The following is an 11,686-nucleotide window of genomic DNA, read 5'->3' on the forward strand; positions in this document are numbered from 1 at the left end:
AATAAAAATATAAATGATCGTTGAGTTCGTTATAAGCAACAGTGAAATTTCACTTTTATATATCTGGATCATTATTAAAGAAATATTTCAATATTTAGTTATTTTCAAATGATTTAGAAATAGTTGTATTTATATATTTTATGCTTTATTAATTTTATAAATATATTTTTATATTTTTATTTCTTCATGTTTTTGAAAATATGAAAGATAAGTAAAAAAAAGATAAGTATATGAATATAAAACAAGTATATATCAAACTTTATAATTTGATTAAATAAAATGATTAAAAAATATTTTAAAAATATGATTAAATTAAAACAGGAAATCCAAAATTTTTGATTAATTTGTATCAGAAGCATATGATAGAAAATGAAATGGCATATAAAATGATTTATAAGAATAAAAATTTTAATTTATATTTTGTAATTATGATATTAGAAAATTAACTGAAAAAAAGTAATATTTTATTTATATTTTTAAAAACTTATACTTTTATATTTATTAGTGTAAAATTTATCATTTTTATATTTTTTTCTTACAGTTATCATTTATACTGAATTTTTTTAGAATATAGAAGTCCGTCAATTTTTATCTTGTGTCAACATTAAAATAAATAAGATTTCAAATGATAAAATTAAGTGAAATATTTATAAAAATATGATAAAAAATATTACAATAATTTGAAATTTTTTACTAAACTGAATAAAAATCTCAATACAAAGATATCATAATTAAAAAATAATTTATAATTCAAGTTAATATAGAATAATATGTTAATGTTAATATAATAATATGGAACGATATTATGAAAACAAGATTGTTAGTTATACAATTATTGAAAGAGCATCAGAGATGCATGACACGAAAGACAGATTGTGCGATAATCATAACACGAGTCGATCTGATAGATGACATCCTTAGCCGCATAATTTGTTAACCTTCTCGTTACGTACAATTGCGCGATACGTTCTTTCCATTTCATGCAACCACGTTACGCTCGTTGAATGATTAATAAGACCGATAACAGAGACTGCGTTACACTGTGTAGCCAGACAGATAAGGTCCATTCCCCTCTACACTTCAAGGTTTCGTAAACGCATAATTTCATAGAGAGAATTCGAAAATTCTCGTGAAAGATTTTGTTTTCTTGATATAGTTTCATTTGGTAGAAAGAATGAGAATATACAGTGATTTTTGTGCTTTGTTTGAAATTTAAATTCGAAAATGGTACAATTTTTATATTATACATTCAATAAATATACAATGTTTTCAATTATTTGAAAACAAAGCACGAGTAAAAATTTAGACTATTATTATTATTTATGATAAAAATTCCTTTTATAAACTTTTTGTGACAATTTCAATATTATTGAAAATCCAGAGATCTCATTTGTCAATAAAAAATAATTCGCATTTTATTTTCGTTAATCAAACCTTCTTTAATACCAATATTAGAGACAGAGCATCGTTAATATTATTTTCCAATAAAATTTAATTATTTGCTAAGTAAACAAAAACAATTCAAAATTATTAAACAGATTAAGAAATGATAAGATGTTTAAACATTCTTTAGGTTATAAAAGATTCTTTAAGGTTATTCTAATGACACTATTGAATATCTAAAGATCTCAGCGCCATCCGTCATTGTGAACGTTGCTTTACATTCATTCCCGCTCTTCGGCATTTGGATCCGTCTATCTGAGTGGCACACTCGCTCCATTCCCATCTTCGCCTCTCTCCACAGTGTCTACCTGTTGCTCGAGCAGCGAAGGCTGCGCGCTACCTGCTACTTGTTCGTCTTCACACAATTTGCGCACCTAATCTATAGCATTACTTTGTTTCAAAATATTCGTCAGTGTTTGTGATAATATTATTTCATTGCGAATGTGTTATAGTTTACATATTCAAACTTCTAATAGATCAAACAGTGAATCATTTAATTCGTGATCAAAATTGTTCTTCGAAGAACAGTAGTGCATAATTCTTTTCCGTGAAACTACGATCGACAGTTGCAATAACACGTATGCGCGCGCATTTATTTCTTGCCGTTTGAATTAATTGCTTCTTCAACCATTACAAGGGCTTAAGATGACAGCAAATATGGTATTTTGATCGTGGTTTATTTTCTGCTGATCGTTTTGGTGAGTAGATGTTTTGAATTTTGAATGATAAAAATATAATGTAGAGTTTGAAAACGTGAATGTGTTTTAAGTTTGAAAAAAAATAGGAAATTAATTGTCGATATTTAGGTTAGATAAAAATCGTAATATATAGAATTATAATTTTATATATAATTTTCATGTCACGTAATACAAAAATCACACATATTTATATGTTTATATTTAAAAAATGTTGTTTTTTAATTTATTGTTATATTATTCTATATTATTCTTTATCTTATATTAATACGGAACAGTTTGTCTATAATAATTATTAATTTCAAAAAAATTTTATTAAGAAATTGTGATCAATAGCAATAAGTATTTTCTTAACATAGATATATAATATTCTGAATATATAGAATTAATTGTCAATAGTTATTGATAATATTTTAAAAAATTAAAAAATATTATCGATAAATTTCCTGAAGGGGTAATTAAAATATTACATGTACAAATTGCGCCGTAATTTTAAATTTAAACTAATTTGTTATAAATTAATTTCGAACTTTAGGAACTTTTGTGAATAATTTATTTAATATAAGTGTATGTTTGAATTAATTAACGTTCAATTTTGATCATACGTATTTTATAGATATCATCTATGATATCATTATAATATATTTTACTTATTTTTGAATTATTATTATTTAATTATAGTATAATTCTAGAGAAATTGATATTAAAATAAGATTTTAAAGCATTTTAATAGCAAGTTATATCTAAATGGAAATTTAAAATGAATGAGAAGTATAATTATCTTCTTTAAGTATAATTAATGTATAATAAATATATAAAGATATTTTTAAAAACAATGATAGTTCGATTGTTGATATTAATAATCTCGAAGATTTCGAAGATAATATTATCATAAATTTTGATATAAATTTTTATTTCGGTTTTTAACATAAGACTTTGTATCTATTTGAAATCCTACCATAAGATAAAGTGATTCATTGGAACAGTCACAATCTAATGGTCATTATCGTGGGAGGTCTGTCGGCGACATATTTCCGGTTTATAAAATTATTAACATCACATTTAACCTCTACTGGATAATTTTGCATATAGAATGCAATCAAGTCAATTATGATGAAACAAATAAAATAGTTAAAAATATAAGGAAATTTTATCTGTCAACAGATAACTTTTATCTTACCGATTATTTCTTCTTTTTATTTTTCTAAACTGAAAAACATTAAAAAAAAAGCGACATACTAAAAAGGAATCTTTGAATTCGTTAATGTATTGCCTTCTTATATCTTTTTCCGTTATCTTATAAAATGACGTAATTTATATTAATATCTATAAATAAAGAATTTAATTAATAATAAATATAAATAAATTTAATTAATATAAATATTTTATATATACAAGAATACATTTTATTGATTAATTTTCAAATTTTAAATAAAATATTATATACTTGCGTAATCACAATTTCAGGCTGATTATTCTCGTTGATAACAGTTATCAGTCGGTCGATCAATTGTCTATTTGATAATTCAGATATCAATGGATTCAGGTTATCGTTGTTTAAATATCAGTTTTATACCACACAATTTCCTTTATGGATTTACTCGATTGCGAAAGAATAAGAGATGATGATAGATGCAAATTCCATGAATATTCAATCCAATATTAACAATTGATAATTTATTAATATAAAAAAAATTATACGATTCTTTACAATCTTCCCCAATTTTAAATTAAATTTTCCTAAATGTAAATGTATCGAATATTCATCCTTAAAATTATTATCACCAAATTTCAATTCGAATTAGAAGTATCCATAAGTAGTTTCTTGCATCCTCATGCAAAGGCCTCGAGCCTTCAAACCCTCTCAAACTATACCAAAATTTAGCTTATCCAGACGAGAATCAGAATTTCCAGGTAGCCAAATCATCCTAAACAAAAGCGATCGAAAAGAGAGAGTGGACACGGTTTGGACTTGGTCACGTTGCATTATCCCGCGGAATGCACGGCTTCCGGGTGCATCTCCGGGAAGAGATAAGGAGTTACAAAAGGCAGGGTGACTGGAATTCCGGAGCAAAAGAGTCCCACAGTTGGTTTAAACGTGATCCTCGCGCTGTTCCCTACGTGACGCGAATGCGATCTCTTCCCGCTCTTTCGTCGTTGCTTTTCTGTCTTTTCCGGCATTCCCTGCAACCTGAAGTCCGATCGTGCTATACGTGACCAGAGGATTCACGGAGCCATTAGGCTTTGCCTTCGAGTTGAGCTCGATTCTACATGAAATTTGGACGTTGGCCAACGGGGGATAAGGGAATTCTTTCCTCGGTGGAAGAGGGAGGGGGAGTATAAGAGCGTGAATCGTGAGTATAGGTGATGGTTCGAGGGAATTTGTTTGGTCAAGGATAATAATAGGCTTCTGGGGTTAGGGTTAGTTTGGAAATCGAACGAGATCGTTTCGATATTTGGTTTTGAAGTAGAGTTTTTTTTTTTTTTTTTTTTTTTTTTTTTGGGTTGGATTCGAATTGAATTGTCATTTCTGTGGACGAGGATGAGACATTCTTTTTTTTTGTTGTAATTATTGATGATTTTGAATTGGTCCTTTAATGAGATTTTTTGGAATTTCTTCGAACGACTTCGATGGAAATTTGAAGAAGGAATAATCAAGGTTAAATTTAATGGATATGTTGAAGAAGATTAAAATTTCGGATTAAATTTTAAAAATTGAATAATTTGTACAACAAGGAACAGAATTTTCCAATATTTCATAAGAAGAAATATAAAGTAAAATTTTAATTATTATCTGAATATTTAAGCATTTATGATAAGTTGTACATATGAAATATTAAGAATGAAATATTTATCAGGAGAAAAGAAAAAAAAATTCATAAAATAATAATTACAGCATAGATTCAAAACAAGACTTGAAAAGTTTTGACAAAGTTTTAACAAAGATTAATAAATACGTGGACGATGGAATGCGCGAAACAACCGCAAACAAAGAATGTAAAGGAATTCGAATGATTCATGGAAAAAGACTGAGCGTGTTAAAAGAAACTGCACCGTGAAGATCACCGCGGTTGCAACAGTTTGTTCGATAAAAAGATGAACAGTTTATTTTGAAAAATAAAATTTGTACACATGAACACTCGGTATTACATCAAATTTTTTAAAAGAAAATAATCAAAGAAATTACGCGATACAACCATCTGAAATAATAATAATTTATGGATAAAAAGTTGATTCTAGTCATTGAATATTTTATGATTGTTTCATACAAAATCGTATACAAATTATAATGGCAATTTAGCAAATTTTTTCCCTCTTAAATTATTCAATTGGATCGGTACCAAACAAATAGAAACTACTACGTCATCTAAAACGTGATTTATGAAAGTAACGAGCGAAAGTAGCGGATGGGAACGTTAATGTTTATTGCAAATTATATTGTCGACAATTAATCGCATTATATCTTTATTTATTATTTATTTAAATACAAAAAAAGATTATTATTTAATACTTTCTAAAATTACGTATTCCTTTAATCCATTTATTCAAAGTTTGTTTGTATGAAAATGTCATAATCTTTTTTATATGGATATTAACTTCATTGTAATATCAAATCATATTTATAACTATGATATGACGAATAGAAAGTTTAATCTAATTTCAAATCTTTAATATAAGTATTTAAACCTAGAATCAATCTACAATATCGTATAAATAAAAACATTTTAACCTCACTTTCTTCATAGTTTTTCGAACGAAATATCCAAAGGAATAGTATAAAAAAAAAAATGATATAAATTCACTACTGGCGCCATCTGTCCAACGCAATTTCAAGATGGCGTCTTAGATTGCGAATTATCTCAATCACGTTTGGAATTCTCTCGGTTGCATAGCACAAGGATAAAGTCGAATGAAACGGGTTTTCGATCGCTTCGTGGGCGAGATAAAACTGAAACTCGATCGAAAGTCACAGATCGACCGGTTGTTCCTCCGGAGGTCGAAATAATCGCGAGGAATCGCAATGACTACAACGATAACGAGACAGTTTATGGTGGCGTTCTCAATGGTGAACGTGCGTGAGCAATGAACATTAATCGTGATGGCACGTTAACCTATTTGCATTAGAATTCAAAGCAATTAACCGGTCGATCTCCGAATTGTGTATCTTCTTTTTACTTTTTCTCTTTTATTTCTCTCTCTCTTTCTTTTTTATTAAAATACATACGTTACACGCTTTCGTGATCGCCTACTTTACACCTCGTGAGTTGATTTGATTTTGGAGTATTTCTTGATAAATTTTATGAATACTTTATTGTATTATTCAAGTATTATGATAATATCTGTTTAAAACATGGATTGACAAATAAAATTAATAATTAAAAATTTGAATACTTGTAGCATAATGCTTAGAGAATTAAAAACTTTTTTATTATTATATGAAAAATCTAAAGAATCACGTGTAACATCAATTGCAAATGAAAATAAACGAATCCAAATCTATAAACGAGCAAAAAAATGTTCAGAAACAAATCGAAATCTTTTATTCCAAAGTGGCTTTCAATTTATCAGAGTGTTGAAAATTCTCGATCATCGATTTCGATTCTATCAAATACTTTGTTGAATAATCGAAGAGAAAACATGGTGGCCTCACGTGGCGCCAGGATGAGACGATAAAAATAGCGAACGAGGAGCGAAGAAAGGGAAAATGTCGGTTCATTGACGAAAAGCAATAGAGAAGGCCCGTCTCGACTAACTGTGATGCTTTCGTATGCTTACCACGTTGTCGTGAGTCACGGAAATGCGACAACAACGTGGTATAAGACTGTCGTCGTCGTCGTCATGGCCCCGAGTGTATCGTACCGGATGACTAAAGAAACCCATGTGTGTCCTGGTCGACAAGAATGGCCGGTGAAAATACCACCGATGCTGGGGAACTCCTGCTTTCGACATGGAAACATTTTATTTGCATGCTGTGCGCAGCTGCTTAAGCCTCGGTTGACATACGCGCGATTATGTGACACGATTATGAATGCTAACGTTGTTGTAAACCTTGAACGTTCACATGAGATCTCCTGGAAATTGGTCAATGTGAATGCCTAGTAAGAGAGAAATATATCAGAAGTTCTTTGGGAAAGAACTCGGCTTAAATGCATGGATTATTATATGATTACATGTTCCTTTAATCCTTTGTCTCGTACACACGTGGTTTTTCGAAAAGATCGAAACACGAAATATAATAATATTCTGTAAGAAAGAAATATTTTAAATATCATAAAAATATTCAACAATTCGAAAGACTTTTCCTTTTAACCTAGATAAAATAAATCTAGTGAAAATCTAGTGACTTCCATTTTTCCCCTAGAAACCCTTAAAGAAACAAAATGAAAATCGTTCGGTTCGAAATTAAAATATCCAATATCGTTTTTTTTGAACGAATAACTAGTTATCCGTGAAAGTTTCTTTCTTTTTTTTTTTCCTCGCTCGTTTCACAGCTCGTGCCTTCATACAGCGTGCGGATAATCGTTTCGTAACTACTGTGTAACACCATAAATCGCTGGTGATAAACGGCGGTTACTTAATTGATCTTTGTAGCCTCTCACCACGACCTTTTGTCGCGCGAGCATTTCGTATCCCGACGAAAACTGGTCCCAGATTACCAGTGGAATGTGGTTACCTGGAGAACTTTTGCCGGAAAATGAATCATTTCTGTTGCGCACGGGGCTGGCATTAGGGCGGATCCGTAATCACGTGACGTAATTCGTGGAGCAATTTACGTTCGATGTTTGACAAAGGGATTAATCGTGGTCGAAGCGTGGGGTTGTTAATCGTGTATTGGATGTTACACTCGTAGTTTGCTCGATGGATATAAGGGGAAGTCGTTAAGGCTGGTTTTAATAGATCGGTTGGTTCGTTTTTGCGTTAATCAGTAACGACTGTTGTGGTCGTTAGCCGAGGATTTAAATTCGAATCGTTGAGTTAGATGATGGCATAGGAACTTTTTTTTTTTGTTTTTAAATAACATACTTAGAAATAGATGCTTGGTGCTGAGGGATGTTTAATGGAGAAATCTGATGGTTTTTTTTTTTTTTTTTTTTGTATGATTCGATGAAAATATTTGAATAATATTAAGAAAGATTAGAGATCGTTGAAATATGAATCTGGGAAAATTGATTGAAAATTTGAATTCTAATGATTTAACTATTAGGCTTGCTCTGAGGAGGAGAGGAATATTTTTTTTCCCCCCCATTAGGATATTTTTTGAAAAACTCTGATCGAATATATACTTTCGTCTCTGATGATAAATTCAGATATGTTTTTTTGCTTTTATCGATCGAAGAAAGAAATATTTTCAAGAGTATCTAACGATATATGCATACGTGGTACGTCGTATCAATATGTCCTTAATCTCATCCTTCTTTAACACCCGATCGGTTGTTCGTATTATTTCATAAAGGTAGAAAATTAATCTGAGCGCAAAGATGAGAAACAGGGTCGTTCTGGGCATATCTTGAGGTGAATAACCGAGAGGAAAGCGTCTGACTGAGTAAGATGGAGCATAAAAGTGGATCGCAGTAAATCCAAACCTTGAGAGAAGAGAATATCATTTATAAACTGATCAAATGTGAAATTGATCATTTCATTTGTACCTTCAATTTATTTTAATCCGATTATAAACGTTGCTCTTCACAAAATATCAACTAAAATAAAGAATAAAAGATGAAATGCAAATTATAAAATAATAAAAAAAAAAAAAATTACAGGTTAATAAGTTGTTTTTAATTGTGAAGATGCTTTTTTCAAAGAAAGTCTTACTTAGCTGTAGATTTTTAGACCACCCAGTAGAATACCCACCCGCAATACAGTGAGCCCTGTTCACGATAAAAAGTATAAATGTCAACATAGTCGTTCTTCACGTGAAGTTCAATGTACTTGAGCTGTCTGGTGATTTCCAACCTTTCCCACGATTCCTCATTAAAAACCAAATGATATATTTTCCAGAGATGCATAAATCCATCATCTTTTAAAAGGGTAAATCATATGATTAAACTTGAAATAAAAACGATATTCCACGAGTAAGAAAGTATAAAAATGTACTTAATTTGATTATCTTCAGGCAAGAAATATCTTAGACAAAAAAATATTAGAGGACAAAATGAAACTAGGCAAATTTTAGAAATTTTTATTGTAATATCGATCCAAATAATTGTAATTCTTAGAAAAAATAAATTTTAATTTATAAAGATAGAGAGAAACTATTTTAGATTATTATCTCTCGCATTAATTTCTTTTCAATGAAGAAATTAATTCTTCGAATACTCGTATATTTATCAAGTTTATATACAGAGTGTTCAAGGAAAAAGATAACCAAAGATTGGTTATCGTATTCTACTTCCCAAGGATAAAAAAAATATTAAAAAGTTCGTAAAACTCTTCTTTTTTAAGATGTAAATATATCGAATCGCTCAATTTTAAACAAGATTTCATCACAAATTCTATTTTGAATCGTTCTGCTCCATCTATCGTCTAATTCAAGGATTACTTCATCTAAATCACATAACGAGTCGCAGGGAACCAGGTCACAGGTTTAAATCTTAATTTCACCCTCTGCTATTTATCTCGCAGCGGAAGTCAATGATCTTAACACACTTGACACAATGTATTCATCGCTGCTTAATATTTCCGTATTATTCTCAAAAAATATAAAACTTCTAATTTTTATTTCGTTTTACATTTTCTGTTACATATTTTAATGAAATAAAATCCCACGATGCAGTAACGTTTCACTATAATCGATCATCAATCAAATATATATTCACGGTACATCTTATCATTTCAATTTTGAAACCAATTGAACTCCGTTTTATACGACAATAACAATTTTAAAAATAACAATCGCTCATGAATAATTATCCGTCACCAGCTAATTACCGATAAATACTTTTTAATTTGCACCCTAAATGTGTCGAAAATAAACATTACTCACGGTTATAAGTTAATAAATAAATCGTGCTAAAAATCGTTCTAAAATTCGTGCGAGAATGTTAGACGAATCGGCGTTCTTCTTACGAATATTAGAAGCGTTAATTCGAATTCGAGGTGAGACAGTGAAACGTGTCATCGATCTCGAGCGTGACAAGCTGGTGCACGCAAAGCCGAGACGAAAGTTGGTCCCGTTCTATTATTAGCCGAGTTCCAGCCAAGTGCAACATCGCGATCGGGGCAGGAACGCATATGGCCAGCAACGGGCAAAGCGGGGCAGAGAGGAAAGGAGCGGAGGAGCGAGGGAGACACCGCCTGATCCGACTCTCCACGTTCCTAGATTCCCCGGTTTAGTTCTTTTTTCTCCCTCTCTAGACCTCGATACGAGGCTGAAGATGGATGAACTGATTGTGTCAAGATTCAGACTCAAACGTTTTAAGATGGAATATCTAGATCGCTGAAGAAAGATAAAGCGAAAAAAAAAAAAAAAAAGATATATGAGATAGATCGTGAGTCGAGGAATTTTAGGGATTTTTTGGAAGAGTTTTGAAAAAAGCATATAAATGTATGGTGAAAAGGTAAAATTAAAATGTTTGATCGAGTATACGTTGAACAGCGTGTTTGAAAGAAGGAAATTTTTTTTTATGGGAATAAAGAAGAAAAAGTAAAGGAGAAATTTCCAGGGAAGAAACATGGAACGTTTGCGCGAGAGCGAATGTCTAATAAGAAAATTGGTCCACCGATAAATCCCATGATGCAAAAATACGGTTTGCTTTCTTTGCGCGTTCTTTATGAGCCGTGTTTGCATTTATGCCCGACACAGCTGCAAATCCTGAAAGAATAACTTCCTCTGCTCTGGGCCGAGGGTTTCGGTATATTTTACTGGGTTTCATTACCATTGAAACTTTTTCGTACGTAAACGTGGAACCCTCGAGTTAATTGTCTTACGTGGAAAGCCAAGCTAAAACATTCTTATAGAATATTTATACGATGAAAAAAAAAAAAATATCCAAAAAAATCATCAATCACAAAATTATGAGAAAAGAAATTCACCGATCTTGAAATTGCTAATTACTAATTATCAAGTTACAAAAAACTTACAGGAAAATATCGATGTAATTTAAAAAAAAAAAAAATTGAAATCCACAAATTGGATGGAATTATTTCAGTTGATCGATGATCTGAGATCCGAGGAAAAAACAAAAATCTTGGATTGTTATTTGAGAAAACTTAAAGATCCGCCACTTTCGCCGATGGACTTTCTCTTTGGATCACCCTATAGTGTTTCAGCGCGCGCGAAATGCAAAAACCGCGTGTGTTCACAAGTTCATTGGACCAGTTGATTCACGTCTGCCCCGTAGGGAATTGGAAACCATCAAGGCTGCTCGTTTGTTTATACGATATTGTTATGCTTCCCTCGAAGTAAAAGCACGAGCTTTCTGCTTACCAGACACACGATATTCGCAATAAACGAAATTCCCTATTACACGTGCGAAATCAGATTGTCAGATTGGGTAGAACAAAATGAATCTAATTCTCTAGCTTTCTTTCGATTTTATCTCGCCTCG

The 11,686-nt window shown here is 30.9% G+C and overlaps 1 protein-coding gene across 2 annotated transcripts in view; it reads left to right on the top strand.

The window, feature by feature from the left end:
• Positions 1-11,686, top strand: part of GEFmeso (Guanine nucleotide exchange factor in mesoderm) — a 54,356-nt gene that overhangs the window by 34,580 nt on the left and 8,090 nt on the right. The gene's annotated exons all lie outside the window — the stretch shown is intronic.

This window comes from Apis florea, unplaced genomic scaffold (assembly GCF_048593485.1).
Source record: "Apis florea isolate Af1SG1 unplaced genomic scaffold, ASM4859348v1 contig_3036_pilon, whole genome shotgun sequence".
NCBI classification, from domain to species: Eukaryota; Metazoa; Arthropoda; class Insecta; order Hymenoptera; family Apidae; genus Apis; species Apis florea.